Source organism: Anomaloglossus baeobatrachus, chromosome 3 (assembly GCF_048569485.1).
Source record: "Anomaloglossus baeobatrachus isolate aAnoBae1 chromosome 3, aAnoBae1.hap1, whole genome shotgun sequence".
NCBI classification, from domain to species: domain Eukaryota; kingdom Metazoa; phylum Chordata; class Amphibia; order Anura; family Aromobatidae; genus Anomaloglossus; species Anomaloglossus baeobatrachus.
Window position 1 is genome coordinate 138,936,320 of NC_134355.1, and position 11,482 is coordinate 138,947,801.

Here is an 11,482-nt window from a genome sequence, read left to right on the forward strand (position 1 = left end):
CTGGTACGCTTGTAGACACAGGGTTATTATTTTTGGGACATTCATGCCCCACTCAGACCTGTTGGCCGCATACCCCTGATTTATGTGTTCTTATAGTGGTGAGGTGATGTTCACATCACCTCATTTTTGGTCCAGTATGGGTGGATTTAACATTAATATGTAGTAGCCTCACATCCCATCCCCCCCCCCTTTTGTTTTCCGGGTACTAATGTCCATCCTGTAACTAGATGTACACGGTCTGGTGGATGTGACGTGATGGTCGCGTCGCCTCCATTTCCTGGTGTATCTGGGGCAACGCGATGGTCGTGTCACTACCACTTCCGGTTTAGCGTTGGTGTGAGGACACGTGAGGTATGATGGGAGTGGCGTGCTGAGCGCGTCACTTCCATTTCCGGTGCAGCATGTGGATGCGTGAGGCATGATGGGAGTGACGTGTTTAGCGCGTCACTTCCACTTCCGGTGTAGCGTGTGCGACGCGTGGGGCATGATGGGAGTGACGTGCTTGGCGCGTCACTTCCGCTTCCGGTCTAGCATCCCTCGTTATGACGCATGGATGGGAGGTTGCGATTATCCCCCAATCAGGGTTTTGGTTACTTCCATCAGGGGACTATACTATATATCTTACTACCTAAGTGGTGGACCTTTTATGGGTTGTGATTGGTGAGTTTCCATTTAAAAGGGTTACTGTTTTACCCAGAGACCACCCCCGGAAGAAGAACTATTAACGAAACCTATAGGTCGGGGTTCAGGGTTCCCACCACATCTCCAGGTATGGTAACAGTACTACTGCTGATCGAGGGATATATTTCTAGCCATTAGGCATATTGATTCTTTGGTATCTTGGATCAGTGGTTTTTTGCACTACTACCTTTGTAATGTACCCTACCATGGGCCACTTCTTTATAGGTGAGCCCTAGGCTGTGTACTCGCTAATATTATCTTTGCATGTGTACTTTTCCCTGCCGTATGTTGTGGTGAGAGCGCCACCTGGTGGCATAAACCATCTGTCTCTACTTTTTATCGCTTTTTGCTATTTGTATGAAAAAACTTTTTCCTATATAAATAAAATTGAAGTGTTTTTGCAACTGAGTCGTTGTACAGTACTGTTCTTTCTTGTTCTATCATTTATCTGTATATGGCTCTATCCATATTTAAAAGATGGCACGGGATTGGTCGTGTCTTTTGGTATTTTGTACTTATATAATCTTCTGTGTATTTTCACAGGCTCTGTTTTTACCAAGAATGGATTATCGCACCAGGGATCTTACCTGGAAGGCAACTTGTAGTAGGGCCTTTGATGGTGGCCTATCGGGTGGTACTGGTGCTGAGCAGAGGGGACATGCAGATCTACAAAATAATGTGAAACGCCTATTACATCGGCGTACCAGGGTGTGGTGGAATAGGGCTTTCCTCGAGGGATACATTTCTAAACAAATGATCCCTCGGGGATTGAGGATGCAGGTATTTCCGTCCTTCCCAGTAGAGGACACTGTGTTCATTAACAAATGGGAAGAAGTCTGCTCAAACAGCTCTCTGAAGCTCATGGAGCTATTGGTTGGATTCAACACCAAGACCCTTGAGGAGGTAGAGAAGGAGTTGGACACTTCTTATCTGGAGTTAAAAACGATGTCCTCGGCTGAGGAGATTGCAGCCTTTGATACTTTGATGGCTACCAGTTCCGAAGAATGGGAGAAAACAATTAGGGAGACTCACTCCAAAAAAATCGCACGAGATATGGCAGATTACCAGCAACTGAAGGTTTACCGATGGCGTAAGTCAGCACCACGATTTGTTCGTGGAAGATCTGTGTCGGTGTCTACAACATCTTCTGTGGGTGAGGCTTCGGATCAATCTATGTCCCCCATGACCACAAGATTTGGGGCTAAAAGAAAAGGAGGCCCAAAGGCAATGGGCAATTATAACAAGAAACCCCCTGTGGTGGTGGGGAACCCAAGTGGCACCCCCAAGGTAATTAATTTATCCCAACATACTTTCTCTGGGCTGGAGAATGCGGTCCTAGCTCGGGGCCTCACCTTTTCTCCTAGTTCACGATTTGATCCTTTTACAGCCGTGAAGGATCTACATATTTTTGCCCGGGCGCTTTTGATGAAGAGGTGGTTTCATGATGACGATCTGCAAAAAGCTTTTCCAACAGAAGCTGAACAATCTGCTCTGCGCATTCTTGAAGAACTATCGGAAGAGCATTCCTCCAGTGCCCTAGGTAAGATTCCTTCACGGCTTCGGGTCAAGTCTAAAAAATTTCCCCCCTTGTCAGCCTGTCCTAATATTGACCTGTTCGTGCAGCTTGTTTCTAGTGAATTTTCTAAATTCCCCACTAATATTCATCATGATAACCTTACACGGGAAGAGAGGAGCTGCATTGACAGGATCAAGAAACTGGACGATATTGTTATTAAACCGGCCGACAAGGGCGGGAACATTGTGGTGTGGCCCTGTGCACTATACGAAAAGGAGGCATTCAGGCAGCTGAGAGTGAGTAGTTGTTACCAACGTCTCACATTCAACCCTCTCAGCAAGTATATGAAGGAGTTGGATCTTTTGCTGAAGGAGGCTTTGGATGGTGGGATTATAGAGAGGGGGGTTGTTGATTCTCTGACTGTTGTTGAGCCTAAGGTACCGACACTGTATCTTCTACCGAAAGTGCACAAGGATGTGAATATGCCACCCGGGAGACCTATAGTATCAGGGGTGGGCAATTTTTTGGAGAAAGTATGTATTTATATTGATTCTATATTGAAATCCCTAGTGGAATCTCTCCCCTCGTATACACGGGATACGAGTAGCTTTCTCCAAAAGATTGACTCTCTGAATGTAGGTGAAGGTTCCCTGATGGTCTCTTGCGATGTCGAATCGCTCTATACGAGCATTCGACATCGCGACGGACTACGGGCAACCTTATATTATCTGTCCATGACCAGCATGTCCGGAGCAGAGAGGGATTTCGTCGTGAGCCTTTTGAGTTTTGCTCTAACACATAATTTTTTCTTTTTTGGGGGGTCCCTGTACCTACAGCTCCAGGGTACAGCGATGGGAGCGGCATTTGCGCCCTCATACGCTAATTTATTCCTGGGGCTGTGGGAAAGGGACCTCTTCCTGTCAGATACGTTGTCGTCGGTGGACCGCATCCCTTTTTGGACGCGGTACATCGACGACATCTTTTTTATCTGGCAGGGAGATGCCCATGATCTTGATTTGTTTATTCAGAGGTTAAATACTAATGACATCAATTTAAAGCTGACTCATAGGTTCAGTGACGTTTCCCTCGAGTTTCTGGACGTGCTGGTCATACGGGACAATTCTGGCCAGTTACATACTGACCTTTATCGTAAGGACACTGCCGTTAATTCGGTTTTACACGCTACATCTGCCCACCCCGCCCATGTCATACGTGCGGTTCCCGTGGGGCAATTCCTCCGTCTGCGACGGATCTGTTCTTCGGACTCTGTCTTTGAATTGAGGGCTCTGGAACTTAAAGACAGGTTCCGCAAACGCGGATATAGTAATAGGTCTATTAAAAAGGCCTATAACAGAGCCAGGAATTCCCCACGGGTTGAAGTATTGTATGGCAATCAAATCAAGAAAACCTCAAACAATGTGAGAATGATTACCCAGTATCACTCACATTGGGGTAGGATGATTGATGTGATGTCCCATTTTTGGTCTATCCTTACTGTCGATCCCATTCTAAAGAACTATCTGCCTGATAGACCATTGGTTGCGGCCCGTAAGGCCAAGAATCTGAGGGATATATTGACTTCAAGTCACTATGATAAGAGAGACAAAAAAGATGGGAGTGTCCTTCCTTTTCTACAGCTTTCCACTCCCCTCCGGGGGTCCAGATTCGGCTGCTCACCGTGTGGTTCGTGCGTCGCGTGCCCTAATATAGACACAGCTACCGACTTTACATCGTCGGATGGGAAAGTTTTTCCCATTAGGAGTAAAATCAACTGCCTGTCTAAGGCTGTCGTGTATTATGCCATTTGTCCCTGTCCGCTCGTCTATGTCGGCCTAACTACACGGGCCCTTAAGGTCCGTGTAAGAGAGCATGTGCGGGATATCCAGGCCGCAATTGATGCAGTGGACATTGAGGGTCTTAAGACGATACCCAGGCATTTCAAGAGACATCATGGCTGTGATCATACTCTATTACGGGTACGAGGGATCGACCAGATTACGACAAATGTTCGAGGGGGCAATATCAGTCAACTCCTCGCACAGCGGGAAACAGAATGGATATGGACCTTGAAGACCATACAGCCCAATGGGCTGAATGAGTGTTTAAGTTTTGTGTCCTTTTTGTAATAGTATATATTAATACACTTTTTGATTATTGCCGCCCTCTCTGGACCTCCGTTTAGTGGATGTGTGATATAGAATCCGATTCACATGTATTTGATATACCTTGTCCCATGTATTCTGCTTTGCACCATATTGGTCTTGATTTTAATTGCTTTTAATTTCTTTTAGTTATACTCACCTATATCGCATCCTGATTTCGATGTTTATCATATATGGAACTTGTGAGGTCCACTTCCTTTGGAATTCGTTTGAAGATTCTATGGAGTTCATCTGCTGTATACGAACGCACAATTGTTATATATTTAGGGAAAACTGCGTAATATCACATGTCTTGTTTGATTAAATGCATGATGTGTTATGTATGGGTCCCTAGTGGGCCTTTTAAATATGTGTAACATCCCTCGCGGTACCAGTGCGCGCGGGTGTTTGGCCATGTTTGCGCTGTGCGGCCGCCGGCGCGTCCTTTTGGGTTACTCTTGTGGTAACTTTGTTACCCTTGAGTGTGGCCTGGACGTGCCCGCTGTGGTTCGGTGCCTTCTGGACATTCATCCGCGCGCCATTGTGGTTAACCGCGGGAGGATGGTGTTATGTACTTTGTCGTTGTACTGCATTTCTTCTCCTTAGATGTTCTCCTGGTGGAAATATATCCCTGTTTTTATTATTGTGGGGTTTAATGTTGTGAACACATATTGGACACGTTTGGACAGATTTAGGGTGATCGTGGCATATTTAGATATGTTTTGATGCCATGGTTGCTTGAGATAAGGTTGTTTATACTTGCCAGTTTTTTATTCTTGTGAGCGACATTTATACGTTTTGATGGCAGTAATACGACTTTCATTGCCTCTTGTTCTGTGATCTGGCATCAAGTGGGGTATGATCATAGTGACTATATATTCTGGTACGCTTGTAGACACAGGGTTACTATTTTTGGGACATGCATGCCCCACTCAGACCTGTTGGCCGCATACCCCTGATTTATGTGTTCTTATAGTGGTGAGGTGATGTTCACATCACCTCATTTTTGGTCCAGTATGGGTGGATTTAACATTAATATGTAGTAGCCTCACATCCCATCCCCCCCCCCCCTTTTGTTTTCCGGGTACTAATGTCCATCCTGTAACTAGATGTACACGGTCTGGTGGATGTGACGTGATGGTCGCGTCGCCTCCATTTCCTGGTGTATCTGGGGCAACGCGATGGTCGCGTCACTACCACTTCCGGTTTAGCGTTGGTGTGAGGACGCGTGAGGTATGATGGGAGTGGCGTGCTGAGCGCGTCACTTCCATTTCCGGTGCAGCATGTGGATGCGTGAGGCATGATGGGAGTGACGTGTTTAGCGCGTCACTTCCACTTCCGGTGTAGCGTGTGCGACGTGTGGGGCATGATGGGAGTGACGTGCTTGGCGCGTCACTTCCGCTTCCGGTCTAGCATCCCTCGTTATGACGCATGGATGGGAGGTTGCGATTATCCCCCAATCAGGGTTTTGGTTACTTCCATCAGGGGACTATACTATATATCTTACTACCTAAGTGGTGGACCTTTTATGGGTTGTGATTGGTGAGTTTCCATTTAAAAGGGTTACTGTTTTACCCAGAGACCACCCCCGGAAGAAGAACTATTAACGAAACCTATAGGTCGGGGTTCAGGGTTCCCACCACATCTCCAGGTATGGTAACAGTACTACTGCTGATCGAGGGATATATTTCTAGCCATTAGGCATATTGATTCTTTGGTATCTTGGATCAGCGGTTTTTTGCACTACTACCTTTGTAATGTACCCTACCATGGGCCACTTCTTTATAGGTGAGCCCTAGGCTGTGTACTCGCTAATATTATCTTTGCATGTGTACTTTTACCTGCCGTATGTTGTGGTGAGAGCGCCACCTGGTGGCATAAACCATCTGTCTCTACTTTTTATCGCTTTTTGCTATTTGTATGAAAAATCTTTTTCCTATATAAATAAAATTGAAGTGTTTTTGCAACTGAGTCGTTGTACAGTACTGTTCTTTCTTGTTCTATCATTTATCTGTATATGGCTCTATCCATATTTAAAAGATGGCACGGGATTGGTCGTGTCTTTTGGTATTTTGTACTTAAAGAAATCAAATCGTAGATGGCCATAAACTTAGTGATCTGTAATAATCTTAAATGATACAGGGAAAAAGGTGCAAAATGTCATGGAAAGTCATGACACCTGCTTAATCTATCATTGATTAGAAAGCAATCCTGCCACTTAGTGAAAAATAATATCTGGTTCAACTAATGGCCTATAAAATGGTGTTTCATTACCAAGGTGCAACACAAGAAACATCTCTTGATCAGTAAAAAGAGTGAGCTATCTAAAGATTTTTGCAACCTTTTTGGTTGCAAAACATAATGATGTTTTTTTTTACCGAAGAATTTCTAAACTACTGAAGTTTTCAGTAATCACTGTTGAGTCCATAAACCAGAAGTGGAAAGAGCATGATTTCACCATAAGCCGGCCACCGCCAGGTGCTTCCCACAAGTTTTTAGACAAAGAAATGAAAATAATTATCAGAAGAGTGGACCAAGACCAAGAAACACTTGTGGACAACTACAGAAAGACCTGGATTCAGAAGGTAGATTTGTTTAAAAAAAAAGAATAAATAATGCACTCAACCTCCATGGCCTGTATGCACACTCGCCACGGAAGACTCCATTGTTGAACAATAAGAAGCTTTAAAGTTTTCTCAACAACATTTAGACAAGCATGTTGTAGAACAGCGTCCCTGCACTCCTTGCTCTCTTCTTGCAGGGACGTATTGTCTCTCACCGCCATGGCTGGCTCCCTCCATGCTGCACAGTGTCCCTGTGGTCCTCCACGGAGGTGCCTCCTTCCTCCCCCTTCCAAATTATGTGCGTACATCACAGGTTCTCTGTGAGTGCTCCTAGGGCGTGCGTGTGCACTGCTGCCCTTCTCTTACAGGGCCAGTGTGCCACTCCTAGGAAGAGCTTCTCAGCCTATCGCTGAAAGGCACTGGGTATTTATGATCCCACTAAGGGAGGTGTCTGTTCAACACCCTCAGTTCTCTTAATCTGTTGCATTTTGTCTAACTAGCTGTCAGGTTACCTGCTCTGTCTTGTCCCACTTGTACTTTCCTGTCCTGTCCTCCCTGTACCCTGTCCTGGCCTGTTGACACCTAGTTCCAGTCCTGTTCCTGTCTGTACCTGGTCACAGCCCATCCTGCCCTGTTGGCACTTGATTCCAGTCCTGCCCCTGCCTGTACCTGATCCCAGCCCATCCTGCTCTGTTAGCAACTGGTTTCTGAACTGGCTGTACCCGGTCCCAGCCTATCCTGCCCTGTTGGCACCTGGTTCCAGTGATGTCCCTGCCTTTACCTGGTCCCAGCCTATTCTGCCATGTTGGCACCTAGTTACAGTCCTGTTCCTTGGTGTAGCTAGTCCCAGGCTGTCCTGCCCTGTTGGCACCTAGTTACAGTCTTGTTCCTGCCTGTACCTGGTTTCAGCCAGTCCTGCCCTGCTGGCACCTGGATCCAGTCCTATCTTGCCTGTACCTCCTACCAGTTCATCCTGCCTTGTTGATACTAGTGACAGTGTCCATCCTGGCTTTGCTTTGCCATCTGGCTTGCTAGTGACTCTGCCTGTCCCTCGTGCCCTGTTGGTGCTATAGACTCTGCATGTCCGGTCTAGCCATGCCATCTGCCTTGCTAGTGACTCTGCCTTTCTGTCCTGCCCTGTTGGTGCTAGAGACTCTGCCTGTCTGTCTTGCCTGTGCTGTCTTACTCAAGCTACCCTAGTGGTCCCTGTCTGCACTTGAGATTCAGCCCTGTCTGCTCCTGTGTCCGCCTCTGCCCTGAAGGTCAGCTGCCACAGTCCCGGTCTTTACCCGACTAAAGGGTGGGTCCGTTGTCTCCCTGTGGTCCAGTTTATCCACTTTTGCTTGCCGCAGCACCATCCCCGGCAGCGAGCATTACAAATGTGAAATACTGGGAGAATATAGTCTGGTCAGATGAGAAGAACATTGAACTCATTGAATTCCATAGTATGCACCATGTTCAGAGGCCAAAAGGCACTGCAGATTACCCCAAAAGCACCATACCAACCATGAAGTTATGAAGTGGTAGCATCATGGTGTGGGGCTGTTTTTTTAGCATACAGCACTGGCAAACTACAAATAATTGAAGGAAGGATGAAGAACAAATGTACAGAGATATTCTTGATAAAAATCTACTGCCATCTACTAGGTTGATGAAGATGAAATGAGGGTGGATATTTCAGCAAGACAATTACCCCAAACACACAGCCAAGGAAACAATCAATTGATTTTAGAGAAAGAAATTAAAGCTGCTAGAATGGCCCAGCCAATTCCAATGGGTATGGAAAGTATTCAGACCCCTTTAAATTTTTCGTTCTTTGTTTCATTGCAGCCATTTGGTAAATTCAAAAAAGTTAATTTTTTTTCTCATTAATGTACACTCTGCACCCCATCTTGACAGAAAAAAACAGAAATGTAGAAATTTTTGCAAATTTTATAAAAAAGAAAACATGAAATATCATGTGGTCATAAGTATTCAGACCCTTTGCTTAGTAGAAGCACCCTTTTGAGCTAGTACCGCCATATGTCTTCTTGGGAATGATGGAACAAGTTTTTCACACCTGGATTTGGGGTTCTTCTGCTATTCTTCCTTGCAGATCCTCTCCAGTTCCATCAGGTTGGATGGTGATCATTGGTGGAAAACCATTTTCAGGCCTCTCCAGAGATGCTCAATTGGGTTTAGGTCAGGACTGTGGCTGGACTGGTCACAAATGGTCACAGAGTTGTTCTGAAGCCACTCCTTTGTTATTTTAGCTGTGTGCTTAGGGTCATTGTCTTGTTGGAAGGTGAACCTTCGGCCAAGTCTGCGGTCCCGAACACTCTGGAAGAAGTTTTCTTCCAGGATATCTCTGTACTTGGCCACATTCATCTTTCCTTCAATTGCAACCAGTCATCCTGTCTCTGTAGCTGAAAAATACCCCCCCGGCATGATGCTGCCGCCAACATGTTTCACTGTGATGAGGTACCTGGATTTCTCCAAATATACAGCTTATAATTATCACCAAAAAGTACTTTGTCTCATCAGACCAGAGAATCTTATTTCTCATAGTCTGGGATTCCTTTATGTGTTTTTTTGCAAACTCTATGAGGGCTTTTATATGTCTTGCACTGAGAAGAGGCTTCTGTCGACCACTATGCCATAAAGGCCCGACTGGTGGAGGGCTGCAGTTATAGTTGACTTTGTGCAACTTTCTCCCATCTCCCTACTAGAGATGAGCGGTGTTCGAATCGAACTGTTCGCCAATCTCAAATTCGACCTGTTTTAGGCGATGTTCGAGTAGTTCGACGAACGCGATCAATTAGCTTCAAGTTCAACAGTTCGAGGTTATGTTCGATAACGGTTCGATCACCAAAAGTGTAACTGGCTTTTCACAGTAATACTGTCATTCAATGATAATACAGTTGAACCTTGGTTAACGAGAACAATCCGTTCTGGGAGTGTGCTTGTTAACCAAGTTACTCGTTTAGCAAAGCAAGATTTCCCATAGGAAATCATTGCAATGCAGACAATTCCTTCCACAACTTGTTAAATGTCCCATCCTGGTGCCTTATTGTGCCATGCCACACATGCACAAACACACACAAACATACACAAACACACACAAACACAGAAACATACACAAACATACACGCACACACACATATTATGCTCACCTTACCTTCCATCGCCGGCCTCCTGGAACTTGCAGTTCGCCGGTACAAGATGAACACCACCAAATTCGAACACTAGGGTGGTGCTCATCTCTACTTCCTACTGCATCTCTGGAGCTCAGCCACAGTGATATTGGGGTTCTTCTTTACCTCTCTCACCAAGGCTCTTCTCTCATGATTGCTCAGTTTAGCTGGACGACCAGTTCAAGGAAGACTTCTGGTGGTCCCAAACTTCTTCCATTTAAGGATTATGGCAGCCACTGTGCTCTTAGGGACCTTGAGTACTGAAGACATTCTTTCATTCTTGACATTCTTTTGTAACCTTGGCCAGATGTGTGCCTTGCCACAATTCTGTCTCTGAGCTCCTTGGGCAGTTCCATGATTATCATATGGTGTGATATGCACTGTGAGCTGTGAGGTCTTAAGCTGGGTTCACTCATAGCAACAGCGACAACGACGTCGCTGTTACGTCACCATTTTCTGTGACGCAACAGCGACCTTGTAAGTCGCTGTTATGATCTCTGCTTAGCTGTAAAACACAGCAGAAGCAGCAGCGATCATAATGACACGCGTCGCTGTGCTACATGTGCAGAGAGCAGGGAGCCGCGCACACTGCTTAGCGCTGGCTCCCTGCACTCCTAGCTACTGTACACATTGGGTTAATTACCCGATGTGTACTGCAGCTACATGTGCAGAGAGCAGGGAGTCGCGCACACCGCTTAGCGCTGGCTCCCTGCACTCCTAGCTACAGTACACATCGGGTTAATTACCCGATGTGTACTGCAGCTACATGTGCAGAGAGCAGGGAGCAGGCACTGGCAGCGAGAGCGGCGGACACTGGTAACGAAGGTAAATATCGGGTAACCAGGAAAAGGTCTTCCCTTGGTTACCCGATGTTTACCCTGGTTACAGCTTACCGCAGCTGCCAGATGCCGGCTCCTGCTCCCTGCTCGCTTCATTTCGTCGCTCTCTCGCTGTCACACACAGCGATGTGTGCGTCACAGCGGGAGAGCGACGACCAAAAAATAAAGCTGGACATTCAGCAACGACCGGCGACCTCACAGCAGGGGCCAGGTCGTTGCTGGATGTCACACACAGCGACAGCGATGGGACGTCGCTGCAATGTCACAGAAAATGGTGACGTAGCAGCGACGTCATTGTCGTCGTCGCTGTGTGTGACACCACCCTTATATAGACAGGTGTGTGCCTTTCCAAATCAGGTCCTATCAGTTTAATTAAACACAGCCGTACTCCAATGAAGGAGTAAAACCATCTCAAGGAGGATCACAAGGAAATTAACAGCATGTGACTTAAATATGAGTGTCTGAGCAAAGGGTCTGAATACTTACAGTTAGGTCCAGAAATATTTGGACAGTGACACAATTTTCGCGAGTTGGGCTCTGCATGCCACCACATTGGATTTGAAATGAA

The 11,482-nt window shown here is 46.1% G+C and overlaps 1 long non-coding RNA gene across 1 annotated transcript; it reads left to right on the plus strand.

The window, feature by feature from the left end:
• The first annotated feature begins 1,903 nt into the window (after positions 1-1,903).
• On the plus strand, positions 1,904-4,631 carry LOC142295073 (uncharacterized). The gene is made up of 3 exons (XR_012751356.1): positions 1,904-1,968; positions 2,069-2,221; positions 4,489-4,631. It is a non-coding gene; the product is annotated as an uncharacterized LOC142295073 (long non-coding RNA).
• Positions 4,632-11,482: the final 6,851 nt, after the last annotated feature.